A 12,334-nucleotide genomic window follows, 5' to 3' on the forward strand; every position below is an offset into this window, starting at 1 on the left:
AACCCTCTAGGTCCCCCGATTTGTCAGCCTGCGAATTTTATTTATGGGGAAATCTAAAAAATAAAGTATACAAAGACAATCCGTACACCATCCGTGAGTTAAAAGGAAGTATTGTACGAGAAATCGGGAGAATTACAGTAGACGAACTTGCACGTGTAAATGCCAATTTCCTTCGGAGATGCCAAGAATGTGTTGCAGCACAGGGACATCATTTTCAACACCATCTGAAGACAACTAAAGTTTGAAAAAAATATGTGTTTCATAAGGCAAATAACGTCAAGATTTCCTGAAGAAACAAGAAAGTTGTTATTTCCAGCTAATGAAAATAAAGTCCCCGTTTCTTATCCATATATTTTTTTTTATTATGGATTAGTTTTCATATTGACAGTCAATACAAAACTTATACATCCCAACCGAAGTCATATTTCGCATTGTACTACACACGGCATACAAGTATTTTGATTAATTGTAGTTCTGAAATATTTTGATTTTATTAAACAAAATATGGCATTGTTTAGGGGTGCCCGGATCCTCTGTCCCCTCTAAACCCTCGCTCCCTAGGTTAATTGCGACAATGAGGGCAAATTGGTGAAAATAAGATGGGGGAGGGGGGCGGAGGAAATACAAATAAATGCCCACAATATGAAAACTGTAATTTTAATAGCCGACTCTAGCGACTGTCGCGGACCCCGTTCGCCGGGAAAGACAAGCGCTGACGCCGGGCCGCTTGCCGCCGAGTCTCGTAGCGAATGTCAGGGAATGCTCTGCAGTACCTATTAATGGAATATGTATTTTTCAATCGAGGATAAACTGAGATTCGAAACCAGAGGTCCTAGGTTCGAACCCTCGGAAAAGCACTGCATGAGCGACTGCATGTAGTTTTCATGATACACTCGTATGTTTCCTAACATATCGAAAATGAGAACTGTTTATCCTTAGATAAAACATCGAGTTTTAACTTGCTCACTGTTGGAAGTAAAATTTACGGTTCTATATTCTACGACTAAAATTGAACATTGATTGATTTGCTTTATTTTATTTCGCTTTTTGTGCCATTTTTGGCTAATTTACGAAGATGGGGATGAGTGATGATGTGATGAAATTGATGAATGGAAACTCACAAACATCCATGCCCAGGCCGGGATTCGAACCCGGGGCCCCTGACGTGGTTCAAATTTAACAGTCTGCCTGTCAATTTGTTTATTTACCGTTGAATGAAGTAGCTGTTAACACTACAGGGAGAGAGAAGCATCTTAAGAATAGCGAAGAATGCAAACAAAAAAACAGGAAAACAGAGAAGAGGAAGAGGAAGGGATTATCTACGAAGTGAAATGTAAAGAATGTCAGAGTGTGTAGATAGGAGAAACGAAAAAGAGACTGAAAGACAGGTTGAAACAACATTGGGATGATGTACGACTTAAGAGAGAGAGAGAGAGAAATGCGAAAATTAAACACACGAGAGAAACAGGACATGACAGAGTGGGATGAGGCTAAGCAGATAGGAAGGGAGAAGAGAATACTAGTGAGAAAATGGAAGGAGGCCAAGGAAATAGAGAAGAAAGGTGAAGAATACACCATGAACTGGAATGGGGGACTGAAGATAAACAAATAATGGAAGAAGGTGTAGAAAGAATGGAAAGGACAAGAGAAAACGAGGAGAGAAGAAGGAAAAAGAATGAAGGAAAAAGAGCGTGAGATAAAGAGTCCAACCACATTCCAGATGAAAGAATTTTTTTTAGCTAAATCGCCTGTCAGGTGAAAGCACAGTTGACAAGGGAAGGCCACCTGCTGGAATGTTCCAGGAAAACAACTTTCTAATAGTCTGGAGGGGAGTAATGTTTATATATATCGTCCTGTTTTTGTACCTTGTTACATTTGTACTTGGTGCAGAGTCTGAAGAAGACCTTGCTAGAAGGTTGAAACGTTACGTTTAGTTTATGCTTTATAATAAAATAAATTTCTGCCTTGGTCAGCATATTGAGTTTTTCATATCATGGAAACAAGGCTTAATGGTGTTATAATTTAGAATACGATATTCTTTTAACAATAATCTCCTGATAGAGCCTGAGGTTTATTGTATTCTCTTGCTTTTTTGCTTTGTGCTTCTTAATTAAAGTAAGTTGCTTGCATGTTGCATTAATATTCTCAACGAGTTTCATTTTCCGTGTGATCGAAAACCCCTTTTCATAGGCTTGAATTACTGTTAGGTTATTTAAGATTGGTATTCTTAGCATTTAGGTATAGCGAATAGGTTAGAGACGTTTGTTGCATTACCATTTGCATACTTTCTCTCTTTGCTTGCATGTTAAGATTTTGAAGCGAAAAAATGTTTTTTTTTAATGTAACCTACAACCAAACCACGGGAACTTGTGCATCCAAATATTTACCAGATTTCTAGAAAATTAAACATTTATCAAATTAGACACGGGAATTAAGTTTCGAAAGTTGGAAAGCTTATTTAATACGAAATTCTAATCTTACAAGCTCTTTCCTCAACCATCTGTACGTAAAGTTTTACAAAATTATCTTGCATACATAACTTGGACAGTAAGTTCTCATTCCACAGTAATTTAATAGCAATTATGTACTAACGACGATAATTCTTTACGAACTTAAAGTAAGTTCCAAATGTAGGATGAAATTTCATCTATATCGCCTTTTTTTTTTTCCATTGGTAATTTGAAAAATAAAGGTACTTTATGCAGAACGGTAAAGATTGAATTTTACTCAATATTATTTACTTGTTTTCCAATGTCATATATTAGCCTTACTGTGCACAAAGTGGACTTAAAACACCAAATCAAATCCAATGTCATATAACATTTGAAACGTTCTTCAGGTGAAAGCAACGTTCTGAACGAATAAGAGAGGACTATTCACTCAGAAAACTACAATGCACTTCGTTAAATGTTGTAAATGGACTATACTTGACTAATCCTGTGACGTCACGAAAGCTGGTGAGAGGCCTGTACATAAGCATAAGTATCTCGGAGGCCCCGGTCAGGCCCTCAAGATCCTACCAGCCCGGATTTTTTTTCTGGGTTTACTGAAGGACATGGTGTATGCAAATAAACCGCGTGTGTTACAAGCTTTAAAGGACAACATTTCAGCTGCAATCAGCAACATCACGGGAGAAACGCTTCGGCGAGTAACGGCGAATATCCACACGCGGGTGGAAGCGTGCATTCTTGAAAACGGCGGCACACTATCCAAAGTACGTCATATATAAATTACGTTAATATTTGTATGGTATATTTCATATTACAGCTAATTTTGTCGGGCCGGTTATATAAGAATCACCCTGTATAAAAACGGTCTGTCTTTTTTACGATAGTTGGATGGTCTTAGACCTTTATTTCTCCCGTCAACTTCTGCAGCGTATTTTGTTTCTATTCTATTATTTAACGTTGCTTTTCTACCTGTTTAGTTTAATCACGGTAAAGAGAATGAAAGCTGATTAAATGAAGCAGATTAAAGAACAAACGAAAAGCAAAGCAATGCCTGGATGACACCCCCACCAGAGCAAGCTCGTGAATTAATCATACAATACACATGCATATTCGGTATATCAATTTAACCAATGCTGATGGGTAGGCTTACCATATTTTTGGGGTCCAACCCAGGACATATTTGCGATCAACTCTTTACTGCTGAATTTCAGTTTTCTTTACAAAAATAAATTGAAATTACTTAAAACTTAAAATCAATCAATTAATTTTCAAATGTTTAATTGAATAATACATTGTCTGATGTTTAGGAAGCCTCTCTGTTCTGTTAGTTGACTCAGTTGAACTTTTCACTAGACCTTTTGCAGAAATGGCTTGTTTGTTTCAATAACATCATAAAATTCACAACATGAAAGTCCTGAATTAATTTTAACATTCAGCAGATGTTTAACAGTGGATAAATGCCCATGCTTTTCCGAGGGTTCGAACCTAGGACCTCTGGTTTCGAATCTCAGTTTATCCTCGATTGAAAAATACATATTCCATTAATAGGTACTGCAGAGCATTCCCTGACATTCGCTACGAGACTCGGCGGCAAGCGGCCCGGCGTCAGCGCTTGTCTTTCCCGGCGAACGGGGTCCGCGACAGTCGCTAGAGTCGGCTATTAAAATTACAGTTTTCATATTGTGGGCATTTATTTGTATTTCCTCCGCCCCCCTCCCCCATCTTATTTTCACCAATTTGCCCTCATTGTCGCAATTAACCTAGGGAGCGAGGGTTTAGAGGGGACAGAGGATCCGGGCACCCCTAAACAATGCCATATTTTGTTTAATAAAATCAAAACATTTCAGAACTACAATTAATCAAAATACTTGTATGCCGTGTGTAGTACAATGCGAAATATGACTTCGGTTGGGATGTATAAGTTTTGTATTGACTGTCAATATGAAAACTAATCCATAATAAAAAAAAATATATGGATAAGAAACGGGGACTTTATTTTCATTAGCTGGAAATAACAACTTTCTTGTTTCTTCAGGAAATCTTGACGTTATTTGCCTTATGAAACACATATTTTTTTCAAACTTTAGTTGTCCTAATTACATATAGGCTAGACAATGTATGTTTCAATATCTCTATTTCACGCAATTTTTGTCCCCTTTTCAGACAATAATAATAATAATAACCCGTGGCATAACAACCCTTGAGGGCTGGTGTCTACTTACCGACTGCAGGCCTCAATCCTACCAGAGAGGTACAAACAATGCATTGCAACGTTATGCAAAGTTAGCAAGTATGTGTAATATAAATACATATATACATTTGTTACAACACACACACACACACACACACACAGGTATATATATGCAGTATATAATATAATGCACGGGGACTTCACGGACACCCTGTATAACCAAAATTTTCAGTCATCCAACCACCGGCATTGATTTGGTGTTTTAAGTCCACTTAATGCACAGTGAGGCTAATCGGGACTGGACCTACAGTTTAAAGTGGGATCCGATACCTCCTCCGGGTATCGAACCCGGGACCACTTGATTACAAGGCGAGGACGCTACCACTGCGCCATCAGGGACAACCACCGACATACTCTGTGCGTGTTCACTATTACAATATTTATTTATTGAACACAACAGGCGAATGCCAAATTACAATGTTCTACATAATTGAGTATAAACTACGAAAGAAATATAGATTTACAAAAATTGCGTTCATGTTTACATTGTTGACATTTATTCTTCCATTCCTTGAATAGCTTTTTTAAATGTCCCAATAGGCATGTGAAATATATCTTGGTTCCCTTTCGGAACATCTGTTGTACAGCTCACACATTCTCCTGATAGGTGATTTATTTATGATGTTCAATCTTCTGTTACTACAGTAAAAGAGAGCCTCTTTGGATCGTGTCTTGGAGATAGGAACACGTATGTGTATTTGTTCTAGTAGATGTTGCACTTGAATATTATTGTTCATAATTTTGTATAAGAAACAGAGCAATTGGATCTTCCTTCTTTTGATGAGAGAAGGCAGGTTGTGGTGTCTACAGAGGGAAGTGTTATGATTCATATAGGGGGATATATGCCTGTTTCTTTGTAAGTGGCGTACCTTACGAATTTAGACTGTAGCATTTATATTTTATGCGTATACTTTTTGTCTTAATTTACCCGTAATAAGTTTCCCAAACTTTGATGACGTTTATAATTTAAAGCATTGTTTGAAGTCAGTTAGAAAGTACTTTGTACTTTACTTTGAAGTCAGTTACATGATGTGCATTGGCTCACACTCACGTGTGCGAACGAAGTACAGTCATGGACGCTTCTGGGTTGTAAAATCCCCACTGACCTTCAATCGGATCATTACAACCCAGAAGTGTCCGTGACTGTACAACTGTGCACGAGATTGAATTATTCATGTTTGAATTCAAACACACTATTAAATGTACCCTAACACATCAGCAACTTATGGGGAAATCTCTGTGACGTCAAATCAGAAACGAATCCCGCTATAGTTACGATGTTGAAGTTCCGAACCTCATAGCAACTAGTAAGTTAAGTATGCACGTAATTGGCATAAGTGTACTTGTCGAAAGAACAAAGTTGGAAAATAAACTTCACAAACTCTCGTTCAATATATGAAATGCAACAATTTTAACGATCTTTGCGAAATACGCTGTTTTGTAAGAGAGCGACTGCATGTAGTTTTCATGATACACTCGTATGTTTCCTAACATATCGAAAATGAGAACTGTTTATCCTTAGATAAAACATCGAGTTTTAACTTGCTCACTGTTGGAAGTAAAATTTACGGTTCTATATTCTACGACTAAAATTGAACATTGATTGATTTGCTTTATTTTATTTCGCTTTTTGTGCCATTTTTGGCTAATTTACGAAGATGGGGATGAGTGATGATGTGATGAAATTGATGAATGGAAACTCACAAACATCCATGCCCAGGCCGGGATTCGAACCCGGGGCCCCTGACGTGGTTCAAATTTAACAGTCTGCCTGTCAATTTGTTTATTTACCGTTGAATGAAGTAGCTGTTAACACTACAGGGAGAGAGAAGCATCTTAAGAATAGCGAAGAATGCAAACAAAAAAACAGGAAAACAGAGAAGAGGAAGAGGAAGGGATTATCTACGAAGTGAAATGTAAAGAATGTCAGAGTGTGTAGATAGGAGAAACGAAAAAGAGACTGAAAGACAGGTTGAAACAACATTGGGATGATGTACGACTTAAGAGAGAGAGAGAGAGAAATGCGAAAATTAAACACACGAGAGAAACAGGACATGACAGAGTGGGATGAGGCTAAGCAGATAGGAAGGGAGAAGAGAATACTAGTGAGAAAATGGAAGGAGGCCAAGGAAATAGAGAAGAAAGGTGAAGAATACACCATGAACTGGAATGGGGGACTGAAGATAAACAAATAATGGAAGAAGGTGTAGAAAGAATGGAAAGGACAAGAGAAAACGAGGAGAGAAGAAGGAAAAAGAATGAAGGAAAAAGAGCGTGAGATAAAGAGTCCAACCACATTCCAGATGAAAGAATTTTTTTTAGCTAAATCGCCTGTCAGGTGAAAGCACAGTTGACAAGGGAAGGCCACCTGCTGGAATGTTCCAGGAAAACAACTTTCTAATAGTCTGGAGGGGAGTAATGTTTATATATATCGTCCTGTTTTTGTACCTTGTTACATTTGTACTTGGTGCAGAGTCTGAAGAAGACCTTGCTAGAAGGTTGAAACGTTACGTTTAGTTTATGCTTTATAATAAAATAAATTTCTGCCTTGGTCAGCATATTGAGTTTTTCATATCATGGAAACAAGGCTTAATGGTGTTATAATTTAGAATACGATATTCTTTTAACAATAATCTCCTGATAGAGCCTGAGGTTTATTGTATTCTCTTGCTTTTTTGCTTTGTGCTTCTTAATTAAAGTAAGTTGCTTGCATGTTGCATTAATATTCTCAACGAGTTTCATTTTCCGTGTGATCGAAAACCCCTTTTCATAGGCTTGAATTACTGTTAGGTTATTTAAGATTGGTATTCTTAGCATTTAGGTATAGCGAATAGGTTAGAGACGTTTGTTGCATTACCATTTGCATACTTTCTCTCTTTGCTTGCATGTTAAGATTTTGAAGCGAAAAAATGTTTTTTTTTAATGTAACCTACAACCAAACCACGGGAACTTGTGCATCCAAATATTTACCAGATTTCTAGAAAATTAAACATTTATCAAATTAGACACGGGAATTAAGTTTCGAAAGTTGGAAAGCTTATTTAATACGAAATTCTAATCTTACAAGCTCTTTCCTCAACCATCTGTACGTAAAGTTTTACAAAATTATCTTGCATACATAACTTGGACAGTAAGTTCTCATTCCACAGTAATTTAATAGCAATTATGTACTAACGACGATAATTCTTTACGAACTTAAAGTAAGTTCCAAATGTAGGATGAAATTTCATCTATATCGCCTTTTTTTTTTTCCATTGGTAATTTGAAAAATAAAGGTACTTTATGCAGAACGGTAAAGATTGAATTTTACTCAATATTATTTACTTGTTTTCCAATGTCATATATTAGCCTTACTGTGCACAAAGTGGACTTAAAACACCAAATCAAATCCAATGTCATATAACATTTGAAACGTTCTTCAGGTGAAAGCAACGTTCTGAACGAATAAGAGAGGACTATTCACTCAGAAAACTACAATGCACTTCGTTAAATGTTGTAAATGGACTATACTTGACTAATCCTGTGACGTCACGAAAGCTGGTGAGAGGCCTGTACATAAGCATAAGTATCTCGGAGGCCCCGGTCAGGCCCTCAAGATCCTACCAGCCCGGATTTTTTTTCTGGGTTTACTGAAGGACATGGTGTATGCAAATAAACCGCGTGTGTTACAAGCTTTAAAGGACAACATTTCAGCTGCAATCAGCAACATCACGGGAGAAACGCTTCGGCGAGTAACGGCGAATATCCACACGCGGGTGGAAGCGTGCATTCTTGAAAACGGCGGCACACTATCCAAAGTACGTCATATATAAAAATTACGTTAATATTTGTATGGTATATTTCATATTACAGCTAATTTTGTCGGGCCGGTTATATAAGAATCACCCTGTATAAAAACGGTCTGTCTTTTTTACGATAGTTGGATGGTCTTAGACCTTTATTTCTCCCGTCAACTTCTGCAGCGTATTTTGTTTCTATTCTATTATTTAACGTTGCTTTTCTACCTGTTTAGTTTAATCACGGTAAAGAGAATGAAAGCTGATTAAATGAAGCAGATTAAAGAACAAACGAAAAGCAAAGCAATGCCTGGATGACACCCCCACCAGAGCAAGCTCGTGAATTAATCATACAATACACATGCATATTCGGTATATCAATTTAACCAATGCTGATGGGTAGGCTTACCATATTTTTGGGGTCCAACCCAGGACATATTTGCGATCAACTCTTTACTGCTGAATTTCAGTTTTCTTTACAAAAATAAATTGAAATTACTTAAAACTTAAAATCAATCAATTAATTTAGTAGGGGCATTTGGAGAGTTCACAAACCTCATTTGGGGCTCGAATCATCATTTGGGGCTCGTCGTAGCCTTTTATGATGTATATTTTGAGGGCAGAGTTGGCAACACTGTGGGCCCACTGTAGCCTTTTATGAGGGGGTCCATTGCCCTGTTTACATCTGGCAACACTGCCGTATGACAGAGTTGGCAACACTGTGGGCCCACTGTAGCCTTTTATGAGGGGTCTATTGCTCTGTTTACATCTGGCAACACTGCCGTATGACAGTGTTGTTAACCTGGGTTTTTCACTGTAAACTTTTATTAAAGGACCTGAGGGGTCCATGTACCTATGTCTGGCAACACTGTTGGGGGCACAGAGTTGGCAACACTGTGGGCCCACTGTAGCCTTTTATGAGGGGGATTTATTGCTCTGTTTACATCTGGCAACACTGCCGTATGACAGTGTTGTTAACCTGGGTTTTTCACTGTAAACTTTCATTAAAGGACCTGAGGGGTCCATGTACCTATGTCTGGCAACACTGTTGGGGGCCTAGTGTTGGCAACACTGTGGGCCCACTGTAGCCTTTTATGAGGGGGGTTTATTGCCCCCTTTTTATATTTGGCAACTCTATTGGTTTTTTTTTTTGAGGGGGTTTTGCCAACCCATCCGAAGATTCCACTATATGATCTTTCACTGGCTAAGCTAACCTACAAATAGGAATTGGCAACACCGACGAGGCTCGAATCATCATTTGAGGCTCGAAACACCAGCAGTGTTTCCAACTTGTTGTAGCCTTTCACGGTGTATAATTTTTAGTTTTTTTGTGTGTGTGAGTGTACGTGTGCCCGAACAAAACGTAGCCTTTCACGATGTGTTTTTGATAATGTATGTTAACCTCACTGTCAGTATTGCCAACTCGCTCTACAAAACACTAAACTTGCTGAAATTGGCTTGCTCGAAACGAATCGCTAAATATAAAATAAAATAACAATGCCTATGAACCTGTTTGGCTTCAGGAAGCAGGCTATGGAGGTATCCGCCCAAAGCGCACCATCGCCACCTGCAAGCTGGGACCTGTTACCCTCCCTATTATCTAAACTCAACGGTTTGTTGATTATACACTTGAATAGCATCCTGACCCAGTACGACGAGGATGTGGGCAAGACTGTCTACATATTCAACAACAACTTGAATTATTACCAATTCCCCATCTCCGGCAAACTGCAGTTTGACATGAATCCCGAGAATAAAGGAGAGGCCAAAATTTCCTCCGGCAAGAACATCTATCGCATCAAACACGATAGGATGAACAGTACCACCACGTACGATGTATCAGCTGGCGCTCGCCTGTACATAGAGCTCTTGGACGACTACGACAAACTCATCCCTCTTTTCATAGAAATGAAAATTAGCTATCCTATAATAAATAACAATGCCTAACGATATTTTTGGCCATACGAAACGCGACGACCATGGCGACGAGCTTCTCATGCTCGACGTCAGGGTCAAGAAGCTGCGAAGCGATCTACAGGCCCTCCAGTCCACGCTCAACTCCAGCCTCCAGTCCGAGATAGCCAGCTTGCAGTCTCAGTGCTTGGACCCTGTACTCAAGATTGATGCAGAGCTAAAATCGCTGCTGCAAAAATACACCGACCTCGCGTCGATAGACAATCTCGACAAGGTGGCACTGAGTGTGGGCAATCTGCAGAACAAACTTCTGAAGCTGCAACAAACGCAAACCTCAGACGTTGAACAGCTGAAACAACGCTTGCAGGATCAAACAAGCAACATCCAGACCGAACTGCAAACTATCATCCAAAGTATTAAAACACAAGACGACTACGATCGCGTGAACGCTAGTATTGCTAAATTGCGCGAACAGTTTCAATCTTTCGAAATCCCTACGTTGGAAAGCATCAAGGCTGAGCTTCAAACGGATGCTTTGCATGCGGCCATCAACGAAGTAAAAACTAAACTCCAAACGCTGGAGGATTTTATCAACAATCTACCGTCGTCCAGCGAACTGAACGCCATTGCCCGTAGCGTGGCCAACATCAAACTCCAACTTGAGACCTACGAGGATTTCGGGAAGCTGCAAGGCACCATAACCCATATTGAGGATGCTCTTGCTGTCATTAGAAATGATCTGGCGAACGTTCACGATGAGCTGGAAACCAAACTGCCGGGCATCAGGGATACACTGGCCAACGTCCAACAGCAAATCGCCAAACTGGAAAATCTGAATGCAGAATCCGAGTTGTCTCATTTCCATCACTTGATCGACGACATACAGACTAAGTTGGAAACCCTGCAGCAATCTACCCCCACCCAGGATGACATAACACAACTGCAAGAAGGCATACGTGCTGCTGCCGATGCCTCCGAGTTGGACGCGGTGAAAAAAGCTTTGGAATCGCTCCAAAACACGGTGGCCACCCTGCCTACCTCTCAGGAACTGAAAAGCGTGAAGAGAACTCTCAACCGAATACTCAAATCCGACGACATCAAAAACATCCAATCCGAAATTGAATCGATACGGGGGTCTGTCGCGACTTTACCTACCAACCAGAACATCACCGAGCTGCATGAATTGTTTGCGGAAATTAGAACCCAGGTCCACGACCTTGTAATACAGAGCTCCAAGTTGACGCTTGTAGAAAGCCTGCAGCAGATTATTGCCAGCTTGAAAGAGCAAATTGGGAGTATCGAGGCAAGTCAGGAATCGACTATAGCTAATTTCAGCACCCAACTACATGACTTAAATGAAAAATTCAAGAGCCTTATTGTCGATGTAAAGATCAAACCAAACTACGACACTGTTGTTCATGCTATCGAGGAACACCTGGAATCGGTGAATGGCAGATTGGAGGATGTGGAGACTGAGGTTCGAACCAACGTAAACACTCTAAATGCCAGCATCGACAATCTCAAGTCTACGATTGTCATCGAACTGTACAGCATACCAAACAGAGAGTTCTCCTCCCCTTTCAATCCAGGTTACAAACTCTACATGTTGACTCCTGCAAAAGCCTATCATCAATTTTTCCTCGCTGGCACACTTCAGTTCGTCAAGGTTTCCTACTGGTCTTTGCCTCACGCAACCCACTACCCAATTATGACCGTGACGAACATTGGCGACGAGCCTAAAATAAGAGGAGTTGAGCTGGTCGATTTCACACACCCCGAAAGTCGCGAGACTGCCTATGCCGAAGATGCTACTCAAATTATCGACATAGAAATAGGTGACAAGCTGTATATAGAAAACCCAGCATTGTCTGCAGCCAGAAATCCCATCCAGGCTATATTCTTATTTTCGCGCCATGTCTAGGCAGGGTATCGTGAACGAGCTT

At 39.6% G+C, this 12,334-nt stretch overlaps 1 protein-coding gene across 1 annotated transcript in view; it reads right to left on the reverse strand.

The window, feature by feature from the left end:
• LOC145981415 (photoreceptor-specific nuclear receptor-like) overlaps positions 1-12,334 on the reverse strand; it is a 142,364-nt gene that overhangs the window by 96,751 nt on the left and 33,279 nt on the right. The window lies entirely within an intron of this gene.

This window comes from Lepisma saccharinum, chromosome 29 (assembly GCF_977018435.1).
Source record: "Lepisma saccharinum chromosome 29, izLepSacc3.1, whole genome shotgun sequence".
Lineage (NCBI taxonomy): Eukaryota > Metazoa > Arthropoda > Insecta > Zygentoma > Lepismatidae > Lepisma > Lepisma saccharinum.